Raw genomic sequence first — 16,778 nt, forward strand, 5'->3', positions numbered from 1 at the left:
GGTCGTGCGGGTGGCAGCCACGCGATGTGTCCCTTTCACATCAATGTTTCCCTCTCTCTCTCTTCCTCTCTCTCCCTCCCACTCTGTCTGTACAAAAAATGGAAAAATGTCCTCGGGTGAGGATAAAAAAAAAAATCGAGAGGATATAACCCTGGTAAACATATATGGACCAAACACAGGAGCACCAAAATATATTTTAAAACTTCCAGAGGTCTTCAAGGGAAAGACTGACAGCAATACAACCATAGTAGAGAACTTGAACACCACTGGATAGATCTTCTAGACAAAAAAATTACAAGGAAACAGAGACCCTAAATGATGCACTAGATGAGCTGGGATTTAATTTATTTTTACAGTACATTTCACCCCAAAACTGCAGAATATATGTTCTTCTCAAGTGCACATGGGACATTCTCAAAGATAGACCATGTATTAGGATACAAACAAAGTCTCTACAAGTTCAAAAAGATTGAATCATATCAAGTATCTTCTTGGATCACAGTGGCATGAAACTATAAATCAATTACAATAAAAACACTCAAACACATGGAGGCTAAATAGTATGTTATTAAACAATGAATGGGTTACCAATGAGATCAAGAAAGAAATAAAAACAACTTCCTGGAAATTAATGAAAATGAACACACAACAACACAAAATTTATGGGACACAGTGAAAGCAGTCTTGAGAGGGAAGTTTATAACAATACAGACCTATCTCAAGATACAAGAAAACTTTCTAACAAACTATCTAACCCTACAATTTAAAGATTTAGAAGGAGAACAAATAGAAAAACCCAGAGTTAGTAGAAAAAAGGAAATGACAAAGGTCAGAGTAAAAATAAGTGACATAGAGACTAAAAAAAAATTTTTTTTCAATGAAACTGAGCCTTGGTTCTTTGAAAAGACAAACAAGATTGATCAACCTTTAGCCAGACTCACCAAGAAACAAAGAGAGAGGACCCAAATTAATAAAATTAGAAATGAAAGAAGTGAAGTAAAAACTGACACCACAGAAATACAAAGGATTGTAAGAAAATACTATGAAAAATTATATGCCAACAAATTCTACAACCTAGGCAAAATGGACAAATTCCTAGACTCATACGATCTTCCAAAACTCAACTGGGAAGAGTCAGAAAATCTGAACAGACCAATAACAATCAGGGAAATAGAAGCAGTCATCAATAAAATCCCAGTAAACAAATGCCCTGGTTCAAAGAACAAATCCCACCATGATCAAGTGGGATTTATCCCAGGGATGAAAGACTGGTACAATATTCACAAATAAATAAATGTGATACACCACATAAACAAAGTGAAAGATAAAAATCATACAATCAAATCAATAGATGCTGAAAAAGCATTTGACAAAATCCAGCACCCATTTTTGATAAAAAACTCTCAAGACAAGTGGGAAGAGAAAGATTATACCCCAACATAATAAAGACCATATATGACAAACCTACAGCCAACATCATATTCAGTGGGCAAAAACTAAAAGCATTTCCCTTAAGAACAGAATAATACAGGGATGTCCACTTTCACCACTGTTATTCAACATAGTACTGGAAGTCTTAGCCACAGCAATCAGACAAGAAGTAAAAATAAAAGGCATCCTAACTGGAAAGGAGGAAGTGAAACTGTCATTATTTGCAGATGGCATAATATTGCACATAGAAAATCCTAAGAACTCCACCAAAAAACTACTAGATTTAATAAATGAATTTGACAAAGTAGCAGGACACAAAAATCAACATCTAGAAATCACTGACATTTTTATACACCAATAATGAACAGAAAGAAAAACAAACAAAAAATCCCATTTAGCATTGCAACAAAAAAAAATTAAGGTACCTAGGAATAAACTTAACCAAGGAGGTAAAGATCTGTTCTCAGAAAACTACAGTACATTGGGGGGGGGGGGGGGAGAAATATTTAAAAAGTAGAAGCACATACCATGTTCATGGATTGGAAGAATCAATATCATTCAAATGTCCATACTACCCAAAGCAATCTATAGATTCAGTGCAACCCCTATTAAAACATCAACAGCATACTTCACAGATCTAGAACAAATACTCCAAAGATTTATATGACACCAAAAAAGACCCCCAATAGCCACAGAAATCTTGAAAAAGAACAAAGTTGGAGGGATCACAATTCCAGGTTTCAGGTTATACTACAAAGCCATTATAATCAAAACAGCCTGGTACTGGCACAAGAACAGGCATATAGATCAACAAAACAGAACAGAGAACCCAGAAATAGACCATAGACATTATGCTCCATTAATATTTGATAAAGGTTGTAAGAGCATACAATGGAGTAAACACAGCCTCTTTAATAAATGGTGTTGGGAAAATTGGACAGCTACATGCAAAAAAAAAAGGAACCTAGACCACCAACTTACACCATACACAAGAATAAACTCAAAATGGATAAAAGACTTAAATGTAACTTGTGAATCCATAAAAATCCTAGAAGAAAATGTAGGCAGTAAAATCTCAGACATCACATGAAGTAGAATTTTTACCAATTCATTGTCTAGGGCAAGAGAAACAAAGGAACAAATTAATAAATGGGACTACATCGAACTAAAAAGCGTCTGCACAGCAAAAGAGACCAGCATCAAAATGAAAAGGGAACCCACTGTATGGGAGAACATATTTGCCAATGATACATCAGATAAGGGGCTAATTTCCAAAAGATATAGAGTACAAATACAACTCAACAAAAGGAAGACAAAGAATCTAATTTAAAAATGGGCAGAGGACCTGAAGAGACACATCTCCAAATAGGACATACAAAAGAGAGCCCTGGCCAGTTTGGCTCAGCGGTTAGAACGTTGGCCTGCGATCCAGAGAGACCCGTGTTCGGTTCCCATTAAGGGCATGTACCTCAGTTGCAGAAAATGCTCAATGTCACTAATCATCAGAAAGATGCAAATAAAAATGTCTATAAGGTATCACCTCACACCTGCCAGAATGGCTACCTCCATCAAATCATCAAACAACAAGTGGTGACAAAGATGTGGAGAAAAGGGAACTCTAGTACACTGCTGGTGGGAATGCAGACTGGTGCAGCCACTATGGAAAACAATATGATGTTTCCTCAAAAAATTAAAAATTATGCTGCCATTTGACCCAGTGATTCCACTTCTAGTAATATATCGTAAGAAGCAGGAAACACCAATCAGAAAGAATATATGCAGCCCTATGTTCATACCAACACTGTTTACAATAGCTAAGATCTGGAAACAGCCCAAGTGTCCATCAGTAGATGAATGGATTAAAAAAGCTGTGATAGCCCTGGACGGTTGGGCTCAGCAGTTAGAGCATCAGCCTGCAGTCCAGAGAGACCGCTAAGGGCATGTACCTCAGTTGCAGTTTGTCCCTAGCCCTGGTTGGGTCGTGGGAATGGCAGCCACTCAATGTGTCCCTTTCATGTCAATGTTTCTCTCTCTCTCTCTCCTTCCCACTCTACCTGAATAAAAATGGGAAAATGTCCTCAGGTGAGAATAAAAAAAAAAAAAAAGCTGTGATATATATACACAAGGGACTACTATGCAGCTGTAAGAAAGAAAGATCTCTCCATCAACTTACACCCTACACAAGAATAAACTCAAAATGGATAAAAGACTTAAATGTGACTCGTGAATCCATAAAACTCCTAGAAGAAACTGTAGGCAACAAAATTTCAGACATCATACGCAGCAGAATTTTCAATGATACATCACCTAAGGCAATAGAAACAAAGGAGTAAATGAACACATGGGACTACATCAAACTCAAAAGCTTCTGCACAGCGACAGATAGAATCATCAAAACGGAAAGGCTACCCACTGTATGGGAGACTATAATTGCCAATGATATATCAGATAAGGAGTTAATATCCAATATATAGAGAGTGCTCATACAACTCCACAAAAGGAAGACAAAGAACCCAATTAAAAAATGGGCAGAGGAACTAAATAGACACCTCTCCAAACAGGACATACAAATGGCTAAGAGACATATAAAGAAATGCTCATCATCACTAATCATCAGAGAGATGCAAATTAAAACAACAATGAGGTATCACCTCACACCTGTCAGAATGGCCGCCATGAACAAATCATCAAACAACAAGTGTTGGCGAGGGTGTGGAGAAAAGGGGACTCTAGTACACTGCTGGTGGGAATGCAGACTGGTGCAGCCACTATGGAAAACAATATGGTGTTACCTCAAAAAATTAAAAATTGAACTTCCATCTGACCCAGTGATGCCACTTCTAGGAATATACCCTATGAAGCCTGAAACACCAATCAGAAAGAATATATGTACCCCCATGTTTGTAGCAGCACTATTTACAACAGCTAAGATCTGGAAACAGCCCAAGTGTCCATCAGTAGACGAATGGATAAAAAAGCTGTGGTACATATAAACAATGGAGTACTACGCAGCTGTAAGAAAGAAAGATCTCTTGTCCTTTGAGACTACATGGAGGGACCTGGAGAGTATCATCCTGAGTGAGGCAAGCCAAACAGAGAAGGGCAAGTATCATATGATCTCACTTATTTGTGGAATATAATGAAAATGACAGTCTGAGAAATGGGGCAATCCCAGAGACGTGGAGGTAGGGTACAGACTGACAATCCCCAGAAGAGGGGATGGTGGGGGAGAGATAAACCACAGAACTTATATGCATGTATGCATGAACAGTGGACATGGACAACAAACTGGGGACAGGGCGGGGAGGGAGGGAGAGGGGGGAATCAGTGGGGGGAAAAGGAGAAACATCTGTAACAAAAATTAATTAATTTAAAAAAAAAAGAAAGAAAGAAAGAAATGTCTCTTACCTTTTGAGACAACATGAAAGGACCTGGAGAGTATTATGGTAAGCAAAATGAGTCAATCAGAAAAAGACAAATATCACATGATTTCACTTATTTGTGGAATACAGTGAACAAAATAAGCTGATGAACAAAATAGATTTAGAGACATGGAAGTAGGAAACAGACTAACAAACCTCAGAGGAAAGGGGGGTGTGGGGGCAGGAAGAGATAAGCCAAAAATCTTATATGCATATATGCACAACCAATGGCCACAGACAACAGTGAGGTAAAGGCGGGGTGGGGTGGGGCTGGAGAGGGAAGGAGGGGATCAAAGGGGGAAAAACAAAATTTTTTAAAAAGAGGAACTGCCTGAACTCCAGAAGCCTCCATCCCACTCAGCCACAGTCCCTGCTGGTTTTTACAGCCAGAAGTTGTGGGGTTATCCTACTGGCTCTCAAACCCTGGGCTGGGAGGACTGGTATGGGGCTGGACCCCTCACTCCTCAGGGAGAATCTCCACAACCAAGATACCCCTCCCAATTTTAAACTGCCACCCATGGGTGGGTCATCAGCCCGTTCTGCATCTCCACCCCTCCTACCAGTCTCAATGTGGTTTCCTTTTTTGTTTTTTGAGTTTTTTTTTAATCCTCACCCAAGGACATTTTTGCATTTATCTTCAGATAGAGCAGAAGGGAGAGGGGGAGGAAGAGAGAGAGAGAAACATTGATGTGAGAGAAATACACATCGACTGGTCGCCACCACACGACCCCAACTGGGGCCAGGGACAAACTGCAACCAAGGCATGTGCCCTTAGTGGGAACCAAACTCAGGATTCTCTGGTTTGCAGGCCAATGCTCTAACCACTAAGCAAAACTGGCCAGGGCTATGTGGTTTCTTTTTTCTATATATATATTTTTTTAATCTTTATTGTTGAATGTAAAATGTATTACAGATGTTCCACATTTTTCCCCCATTGACCCCCTCCTCCCCACTCCCGCCCCCCTCCCATCTTTTCCCACACTATTGTCTGTGTCCATTGGTTATGCATATAAGTTCTTTGGTTTATTTCTTCCCACCCCCCAATCGCTTTCCCTTTGAGGTTTGTCAGTTTAGCAATGAATTTGTACTTCTTAATCTCTTCACCTTTTTCACCCATTCCCCCAACCCCCCTCCCAACTGGTAACCAACAAAATGTTCTCTGTATCTATGAGAATGTTTCTGTTTTACCTGTTCATTTTGTTTGTAGATTCCACTGTTGATAGATATGTATTCATTGCCATTTTGTTTGTTCATATATTTTATCTTTTTCTTCAAAAAGACTCTTCATCATTTCATATAATAACGGTTTGGTGGTGATGAACTCCTTTAACTTTTTCTTGTCTGCGAAACTCTTTATATGGCCATCAGTTCTAAATGACAGCTTTGCAGGATAGAGTAATCTTGGTTGTAGGTTCTTGCTTTTCATCACTCTGAATATTTCTTGCCACTCCCTTCTGGCCTGCAAAGTTTCTTTTGAGAAATCAGCTGACAGCCTTATGGGAACTCCCTTGTAGGTAACTAGCTGCCTTTCTCTTGCTGCTTTTAAGATTCTCTCTTTGTCTTGAACCTTTTGCATTTTGATGATGATGTGTCTTGGTGTGGGCTTCTTGGGGTTCATCTTGTTTGGGACTCTCTGTGCTTCCTGGACTTGTATGTCTGTTTCCTTCACCAAGTTAGGAAAGTTTTCTGCCATAATTGTTTCAAACAGGTTTTCGATTTCTTGTTCTCTCTCTTCTCCTTCTGGCACCCCCAAGATGCGAATGTTGGCACACTTGAAGTTGTCCCAGAGGCTCTTTACACTATCCTCATTTTTTTGGATTCTTTTTCTTTTTGCTGTTCTGATTGGGCATTTTTTGCTTCCTTATATTCCAAATCGATGGTTTGCTCCTTGGATTTACGTACTCTATTATTGAAGCTGTGTAAATTATTCTTTATTTCAGTTAATGCCTCCTTCAATTCTAACTGTGCATCCTTCATTTCTGACTGGTCCTTTTTTATGCTCTTGAGGCCCTCACTAAGCTCACTGAGGTTCTTACTAAGTTCATTGAGCATCCTTATAAGCAGTATTTTGAACTCAGTATCTGTTAGGTTGCTTATCTCCATTTCACTTAATTCTTTTCTTGGGGTTTTGTTCTGTTATTTCATTTGGGACCTGTTTCTTTGTCTCCTCATTTTGGCTGCCTCCCTGTGTTTGTTTCAGTGTATTACTTAACGAGAGGTATGGGGCTCGCTGAGACCAGATGCTGCTTGTTTGAAAGAATTTAGGAAAAACCTGAAGCAGGATCCAAGACAGGCCAATCCTATGGTTAAGTTAGTGGCAACAGCTTGGGTGGGCCTGAAAGTTGGGTGGGGCGGGGCCTCAGGGAGTCACCAGGGCGGGGCTATCAGTGTGAGCCAGGTTGCTGGAGTCCCAGATATGGGGACTGTCTGCTGCCCCAGGGAAGGGCTCACGAAAGGAACAAAGGCCTCTGACAGCACGTTTGTCCCAGAGAAAGCCCCCTCTCCAGCCCTCGCTCCAATGCCAAACAGCTCAGTTCTTCCCTGTATGTCTCTAGTGCCCCTCGAGCTGCCTCCCCTCCGAGCTTAGAGGGAGAGAGTCCGATAAGTCCGTGCGCGGGCCCTTTAAGGAGCTGCCTGGGGCTCCAGCCGCGTCAGCTTCCCTGAGCCTCAGTTCCCGCTGGTTTTTCCAGCCAGAAGTTATGAGGATTCTCTTCCTGGCACTGGAACCCTGAGTAGGGCGCCTGGTGTGGGACGGGGACCCCTCAGTCCTCAGGGAGAACCTTCCCAGCCGAGGTGTCCTCCTGATTTTTATCCGCCACAGGTGGGTGTGGGACCAGCCCTTCTGTGTCCGCCCCTCGCGCCTCCGCCCCTCGCGCCTCCGCCCCTCGCGCCTCCGCCCCTCGCGCCTCCGCCCCTCGCGCCTCCGCCCCTCGCGCCTCCGCCCCTCGCGCCTCCGCCCCTCGCGCCTCCGCCCCTCGCGCCTCCGCCCCTCGCGCCTCCGCCCCTCGCGCCTCCGCCCCTCGCGCCTCCGCCCCTCCTACCAGTCTCGATGCAGCTGCTGATTTAATTCCATAGCTGTAGGACTTCCATTCAGCTGGATTTCAGGCGGTTTTGAATGATGGTTGTTCTGTAGTTTAGTTGTAACTTTGATGTGGTTGTGGGAGGACACGATACTGCGTTTACCTACCCGCCATCTTGACCGGAAGTCTGTGGTTTCTTTTTTAAATCTCTAGTTGTAAAACTTCTATTCAGCTGGATTTCAGGCAGTTCTGAATGATTTTTCTGTAGTTTAGTTGTATCAACATTTCAATTTCTAATCATTTGTCTCACAAAAGTATGCAAGTGTTCAAGAGTGTTCAGTACAGACAGCATTGTTTATAATATTTTTAAACTCTAGACTAACCCAACTATTCATTAATTGAGGTTGGTTAAATAACTCTGGTACTTATAATGGAATACTATAAAGCTACTAAAAAATAAGATATATTTTTACATAGTAGGATGCCTTAAGTAATACAGCCAGTTGCAGAACAGAATGAATAGTATAACCTAACCTACACAGGTAGTCTAGCAGAGATCAACCTTTGTTTAGAGTTTATAATTCTGCCTCAATTAACCTGTAACGCCACTTAGATCACGCTAGAATTTGTAAGGTTTGTGTAATGCTATCTTGTAATTTGCTGAAAGTCTCACAGAAAGACCAAGACTTAGTCAGATGTTTATTCATACCTACACAATCCCTGATGCTGATCACCAGACTGTTTTTAGGAACAAGCCCAGGATGTTTTGCAGGATCAGAGGGTAAACTGGCTAAAACCACCTGAGACCAACTGGAGCAGTCTGAAGGACCCTCCAGTGACCTCCTCATGAACTGTCCTCATTATACCCTCCTTATAATACTAAAATCCCCTCTCCCCCGGGGTGGAGTTTTTCTGACATTTTTGAGCATGCAATATATGCACCGTCATTGCGTACATTGCACATGCGCTGAAATGTCCCCACCTATACATGCAATGGGGAAGTCTACCATGACGTTTATGCATGATTTCCCCTATAAAGATGGACTAGAGGCCCAGCCGGTGCGGCTCAGTGGTTGAGCATTGACCCATGTATCAAAAGGTCACCTGTTTGATTCCAGGTCAGGGCACATGCCCAGGTTGTGGGCCAAATCCCCAGTGGTGGGCACGCAGGAGGCGGCCAATCGATGTTCTTTCTCATCAATATTGCCATCTCTCTCTCCCTGTCCCTTCCTCTCTCTCTAAAATCAAAGAAAAAAATTTTAATTCCTTTCATTAGAGATATTTCAAAATACCTATTTCAGTGGTGATGGGGTTCAGGACATGATACCCCCAAAATATGGTAGATTAAATATATTAAGCTGAAGTAATTTTAACAACCTCCCCCCTGCCCTTCTTCCCTGAAACAACTCATAAACTCCCATGTGAAAGGTACCTGCCTGTACCAGGAGGAAAGAAGTCATTCGTATCACCAGAGATGGTATTTGGGGCCAGAAGGCTGTATAAACAAATCTTGCTAAACTAGCCCTTATTTTTCTAGTTACTTCTTCACCATTTGCTACCCTTGGGCCCAAACCTCTTTGTCTTATCAATTCTTCACAAATTTATTGTTTCTTTGTCTAAAAAGTACAAAAGCTTTCTGCTCTGGTCACTTCTTTGGGTCTTCATTTTCTTGTGAAGGTTCCCATGTAGGTATAAAAATTCAATAAAATGTGTTTGCTTTTCTCCTGTTCATCTGTTCTTGTCGGTTTAATTTTCAGACCCAGCCAGTAACATAAGAGGGTCGAGGAAAACTTTTTCCTCCCCTATGATGGGAATTGTATTATTTCAGAATTGTGAGATTGTAAAGGTGTTGTCTTTTGTTTTGTATTCCTTGAGCAATACGGAAAAGGAAGGAGAATGTGTATAAACCCTTGTTCACTATAGTTAGATGCTAAAACTAACATTCACTGAGGTTGAAATGTGAACACTCCTTTGTCTAGGACGAATTGGTCACTGAAGTCCACGCACCCTGAATTATGCTTCTGTTTCCAAAGTATCTGCCGGGCCCTGATCTTTAGAAGGTATAAAACTCAGTGGCAGAAGATTGGGAGTCTGGTTCCAGCTCAATCACTAATTTGCTGTGTGAACAAAATCAAACCCTTTAATCTCTCTAGGTCTCCATTGTTTTCCATCTCTAAAAATGAGGAGATGGTGCTAAATAATTAGAGTGGTAATATTATGTGACTATATAAGAAATCAAGAAGCCAAACAAATACTACACTTAAAAAATTCCTATTATAGCAAATGCATATTATTTTACATGGTCTCAAGAAAGTCTGTTAAGGCAACTAAGCACAGAGCTCTGGCCAAATTACATGTTTGTGAGGATGGCCAATAGACTCTATGCTTACATGACATTTTATTAAAAGCCTGGAAGTGAGACCACTATCAAAGAGTTGCAACAAGTGAAGTGAAATTTTACTCAAAAAAATTTTTGAGCCTTCTAAGAAGAAAAGTTTATTTAACTAATCTAATGTTACTTCTAGTTCAAACGGTGTCTGTTTTGCAGACGATCGAAATAACTGTGTTCCTTGCTGCCCCCTTGTGAGTTTTAAGAAAACTGCTCTTTGATTTATTAAATTTCTTTTTTTAAATTCAGCGAACATTTACTGCTTACCTTGTGCCAGGCACGCTGCTGGTGAGCAGAACACAAAAATAAATAAGACATGGTGCCTACTCTTAAGAAATTCACACTTTATGAAAGGCTATCACTAGCCATTCATTTACAATGTAGTAATGATCAAGTTCAAGGGTTTACCAGATCACCTAAATAAGCCAGTTTGTGTTTTTGGAAATTAAGGTAGGGCACTCTGGGAAGTCTTCCCAAGGAGGGAAAAGAGAGACGGAGCTGTTTCCAGAAGACATTTAGGTAATAGATAGAATTAATGAGACTCTCGTATATAGCGATACAGAGTTATGGTCATCAGAACCAAGGCAGCAGTGTAGAATAACAACTAAGAATACATCTGTATGGCCAAACCTGAACTGAATACCACATGGACATAAAGGAGACTTTAAAATAACCAGTCTTTTCCATTCTTTTAGCATAGTCTTTATGAGTTCTCTCCTATCAGGGTCTCAGCCATATTTCATATTTAATTTATTCTACTTCTAATCTCAGCTATTATCATTTAGTACTTTTAAGGATTTTATTGGGGTATTGTTATAATTTTATGTATGATAACTGTAGGTTGTGAACAGAAAAGGGGCCACATGCTAAACCTGACAAGCTCAGGGGAGGCTGCTTCATGGGCCTTAGAAATGCAGAAACCAAAGTTTAGAAACCCCGACAGGATGGTCCGAACATAAAAACTCCTCACTAATACTGGGTCATGATGAGTAGTCCCATCCTGGGCCTGGAGCTCCCTTGACAAAGGTCAATCTTTAACTTAGAATGTGTCTGTTATCTTTGTGCATCTAAGGTAACATACCTTTGAACTGCCAGAGTAATTTTCTTTTCCAGACCTCTGGAAGGCACAGGCACCAGGGCACAGACCACACTGTGATCGTGTTGCCCACACACCATGTCTCTGAGCTGTAATGGTTGCTGTACTGCATCTACCGGTGTAAAAGTAGGATGTGTCTCTCTCTTTTCCTGTTTACCTTAGAGATTTCCTGCTCTGCTTTTTCCCACCTCCCTAGGGACCACCAAGGAATTTCATGTAACCCTCCTTAGGTTTCCTCTTTTGATTCTAATGTATAAAATAAGCTGAAAAACTGCCCTTCTCTGGAGCATTTTCTCAATCTGTTGAGATTTTGCTTCCTGACAATTGTCCTCAGTCTGGCTCAAATAAACAAGACCTTTTCTTAGGCTGGATGGTCTCTCATCAACAAGACAAAAGACAGGTAATATTCAAACAAAATAGCACAAACACGAGTGTCATGGAAAAAAATTCTCAATAAGTAAAAGCACAGATGCTGTCAGGACACAAGTTAAAATTTTTCAGCTTCTCACCCAGCCTGTGTGGCTCAGTGGTTGAGCATCGACCCATGCACCAAGAGGTTACGGGTTCAATTCCTAGTCAGGGCACATGCCCAGGTTGTGGGCCTGATCCCCAGTGGGGGGCATGCAGGAGGCGGCCAGTCTCAATGTTTTCTCTCATTGATGTTTCTATCTCTCTCTCCCTTCCTCTCTCTCTAAAACCAATAAAGATAAATAACATATTTTTTAATTTTCAGTTTCTCACATTTGTGATCTCTAAGGCCATCTATAGGACCTGGCACCTTGTGGGTTGGTTGAAATAATAAATTTGAATAAATGACTAAAAAGTGATTGGATTTGAATGCATGAGTGGATTTCAATTCGTGTCATTTAGGAGGCTACTTGAGGTCACAAATATCCAAATATAAACAGAGCCTGACTAAGGTATTTTCCTTGAGCCTCAAGGGGTTATTTACTGTGCATCTATTCTTTGGAACACAAAGAGATCGAAGCTGAGGCCAGGCTTAGAACCCAGATCCCCCTCCACCACTTCTTTCCAAAATGTTGGCCTGTGACACCCACAGCTTCACCCACTTCTTTTCAAGAGCTAGGTATAAATCTTGTTCAATAAAGACAATTAGCGGAAGAGAGAACGTTCAACAGCTGTAATTACCTAAATGTCCCCCCATTAACCATGTGAATGACTAAATCCTCTACATTGATTGTTTTAATAAATGATCATTAAAACCAAATAACCTCTAAGCTCATTTGATGTCTACAGTGACAAAACTGAACCCACGGGCACTGTATTGCAAGGCCCTGAATTGAGCCAGGCAAGGCAAAACAAATAAAGTACAAGGAGAATTGGGTGTCGAGTGGAAGGGTGCTGGTGTACAACGGGGCACCCTAGCAAACACATTTTGATTACCAGTAGATGGGAGAGCCCTGCAGTGTCACTCCCTAGTCGGGAAAATTCTTCCAGGTTTTGTAAGAATAATAATTGCTTCCCACTACTTCCTACTGCCAACCAACATGCAGCTCATTTCTGTCCAAAGCATCGCTTCCCTCACTGTCGAATCACCCAATTCCATAAGGCCTGCTAGCAATACTACGTGTTGTCAGCTTAGACACATTGTAACAGTGAAACCCTGGTCTCTCTGACTCTATCTTGTTCAAGCCTGAGTTGTCCCCATGCCTTCAGGCTATCTGCTTTGTGTTGCATATAGACACTCTAAACATTAGAAAAATTCTGCTTACAGCTTGAGTTTTACAAAAGACAGCCCCTCCCATGTCATAAAAGAAGCCTGAACTCTGCACTTTCTTTTTTTTAATATATGTTTTATTGTTGACAGTATTACAGATGTCCTCCAATCCCCCCTCCCCCATATCCCCTTCCACCTAGCCCTTGCCCCACCCCAAAACTTAACCACATTATTGTCTGTGTTCATGGGCTACGCATATATGTATATAAGTTCTTTGGGTAATATCTTCCCATCTCCCTACCCCCCTCCCCTCTGAGATCTGTCAGTCTGTTTCATGCATCCATGCTTCTGGACCTATTTTGTTCGTCAGTTTATTATGTTCATTAGATTTCACATATAAGTGAGATCATGTGATATCTGTCTTTCTCTGACTGTCTTATTTTACTCAGCATAATATCCTCCAGGTCCATCCATGCTGTCACAAATGGTAAGAGTTTTTTCTTTTTTACAGCTGCATAGTATTCCATTGTGTAAATGTGCACTTTCTTAAGGTGGACTTGAGGTATCACTAGGGCTCCCATATTCTCATTTGGCACCTCTCAATCAATAAATGTTCCTTACTCTAAATTCTGACTTTGGACCAGTAACAATAGGATTGAGGCTTTTTACCTTTCTAAATCTAAGGTAAGAATTTTGCGCAGAATCACCTGAAATCAATCTAGCTGAATAGAAATCCTATAACTAAAGATCTACAGAAGAAGCCACATCAAGACTGGTAGAAGAGGTGAAAATGCAGAATGGGCTGGTCCCACAACCACATGGTGGTTAAAAATTGGAAGGGATATCTCAGCTGCAGAGTTCCCCCTGAGGAGTGAGGGGTCCCAGCCCCACACCAGGCCCTCCAGCCCAGGGTTCCAGTGCCAGGAAGAGAAGTCCCTGTAACTTCTGGCTGTACAAACCAGCAGGGACTGTATCTGAGTGAATTAGAGGGCTGCTAGAGTCCCAGGTGTTCCTCTCAAAGGGCCTGCACATTGGACTTACTTGGACTCACTTGCACTGAGCTCCAGTGCTGGGGCAGCAGTTTGAAAGGTGCCAGGAACACACAGGGAGAAACTGCATTGTCTGGTTTTGGGGCGAGGGCTGGAGGGGCAGCTTTCCCCCAGACAGAAGTGTTGGCAGAGGCTATTATTCCTTTCCTGAGCCTTCCCCCTGTAGGCACAGGTGGGTACTATATCTGAGTCTCCATTAACCTAACACTGTTCACCCAGCCCTGATGATTCCCTGAGACACTGCCCCACCCAACTTGTGGGCTCACCCAACTTGTTTCAAGTGGCTTTTCAATATGAATGTCCTGTCTTGGCTCATGCTGAAGACTTTTCTAAAAATCTCTTAAAGGGTCACAAATCCCAAGTAAGTAGCATCTGACCTCACCATGTACCCTACATGTTGCTAAGCAGCCCCAAGCACGGCACTAGTGGCAGACAGCCTTGGTTTGCAGTTTGACCTCTCCCAGGCACCTCCAAGCCAGCACAAGCAGCAGCCATCTGCAGATCGCTTGGTAGTTCATGCCAAGTGGCCCCAGGCAGGGCACAGGGGGTGTTTGATTTTGACCTGCACCTCCCAGGAGGCCCCAGAGTCAGTGAACCTGGTGGAAAGCTTTAAACCAGGTCAGAGCATCACCCAACCACTTCCACAAACAACACACTCAAGGCACAGACTCAGTGAACACCAGAGCCCCAATGAAGCAAGTTCTCCTCCATGGGTTGGGCCCCTGCATAGCAGATCCTCCACTGTAGTTGTGGCCAGTCCTTAAAGCCAATCAACCTAAGGATAAATCCTTCCCTTTGACATGCCAACAGCAGTCAAGGCTCAACTACAACAGGAGGGTGCACACAGCCCACACAGGGGGTGTACCTGGAGTACTCACCAGGCTATGCCACTGAGTCCTACAGAACACCTACTACATTAGGCCACTCTGCCAAGATCAAGAGATGTAGCAGCTCTACCTACTACATAAAAACAAAAACAGGAGGCGGCCAAAATGAGGAGACAAAGAAACTTGTCCCAAATGATAGAACAGAACACAACTCCAGTAAAAGAACTAAACAAAATGAAGATAAGCAATCCACTAGATGCAGAGTTCAAAACACTGGTTTTAAGGATGATCAGTGAACGCAGGGGAAGATGAACTTAGTGAGAACTTCAACAGAGAGATAGAAAACAAAAATAGAACTAGAAACCATAAAAAAAAGGACCAGTCAGAAATTAAGAATACAATAACTGAAATGAAGACTACATTACAGGGATTCAACAGACTACATGAAGAAGAGGATTGAATCAATGATCTGGAGAATAAGATGGCAGAAAACACCCAATTAAAACAGCAAAAAGAATATTTTTAAAAATGAGAATAGTTTAATGGGCCTTTGAGACAACATCAAGCATACGAACATTCTCATCCTGTTCCAGAAGGAAAGAGAAAAAAAGGAACTGAAAACCTAATTGAAAAAAGTTAATGGTGGAAAACTTCCCTAACCTGGTGAAGGAAATAGACATACAAGTCTAAGAAGCACAGAGAGTCCCAAACAAGGTGAACCCAAAGAGGCCCACACCAAGACACATCATAATTAAAATGTCAATAGTTAAAGACATAGAGTCTTAAAAGCAGCAAGTGAATAGCAATTAGTTACCTACAAGGGAGCTCCCATAAGACTGTTAACTTATTTCTCAACAGAAACTTTGCAGGCCAGAAGGATTGACATAAAATATTCAAAGTGATGAAAAGCAAGGACCTACAACCAAGATTATTCTACCCAGCAAAGCTATCATTTAGAATCAAAGGACAGATAAAGAGCTTCCCAGACAAGAAAAAGCTAGAGATGTGAAGTAAATTGATGGAAAAATGTATTTCATGAAAATGGGGGTGGGGGGGAGCTAGGGTAGCAATACTTATACTACACAAAATAGACTTTAAAACAAAGGTTATCACAACAAACAAAGAAGGACCCAGAAATTCCACTTCTGGGTATTTATCCGAAGAAACCCAAACCACTAAATCAAAAAGATATATGCATCCATATGTTCACTGCAGCATTATTTACAGTAGCCAAGCTATGGAAGCAAGCTAAGTGTCCATCAACAGATAAATAGATAAAGAAGAAATGCTGCATATATACAATGGAATAGGACTCAGCCATAATAAAGAATGAAATTTTGTGCTCGCTTTAGCAGCACATATACTAAAATTGGGATGATACAGAGAAGATTGGCATGGCCCCTGAGCAATGATGACATGCAAATTCATGAAGCGTTCCATATTTTTAAACAGATGTACAAGTCCAGGAAGCACAGAGAGTCCCAAACAAGATGAGTCTGAACAGGCCCACACCAAGACACATCATCATCAAAATGCCAAAGGTTAAAGACAAAGAGAGAATCTTAAAAGCAGTGAGGAAAAAAACAGTTAGTTACCTACAAACTGGGCATGTGCCCTGACTGGGATTCAATCCGGTAACCTCTTGGAGCTTGGGTTGACACTCAACCACTGAGCCACACAAGCCAGGCCAGTTAGTTACCTACAAAGGAGCTCCCATAAGACTGTCAGCCAATTTCTCAAAAGAAACTTTGCAGGCCAGAAAGAAGTGGCAAGAGATATTCAAAGTGATGAAGATTACTCTAGCCTACAAAGCTATCGTATAAAATCAATGGACATATGAAGAGTTTCCCAGACAAGAAAAAGCTA

The 16,778-nt window shown here is 41.5% G+C and overlaps 1 non-coding gene across 1 annotated transcript; it reads left to right on the forward strand.

Moving 5' to 3' along the window:
• The first annotated feature begins 16,251 nt into the window (after positions 1–16,251).
• Positions 16,252–16,358, forward strand: LOC118621335. Its single transcript, XR_004957673.1, has one exon. It is a non-coding gene; the product is annotated as a U6 spliceosomal RNA (small nuclear RNA).
• Positions 16,359–16,778: the final 420 nt, after the last annotated feature.

This window comes from Molossus molossus, unplaced genomic scaffold (genome assembly GCF_014108415.1).
Source record: "Molossus molossus isolate mMolMol1 unplaced genomic scaffold, mMolMol1.p scaffold_m16_p_1, whole genome shotgun sequence".
Lineage (NCBI taxonomy): Eukaryota > Metazoa > Chordata > Mammalia > Chiroptera > Molossidae > Molossus > Molossus molossus.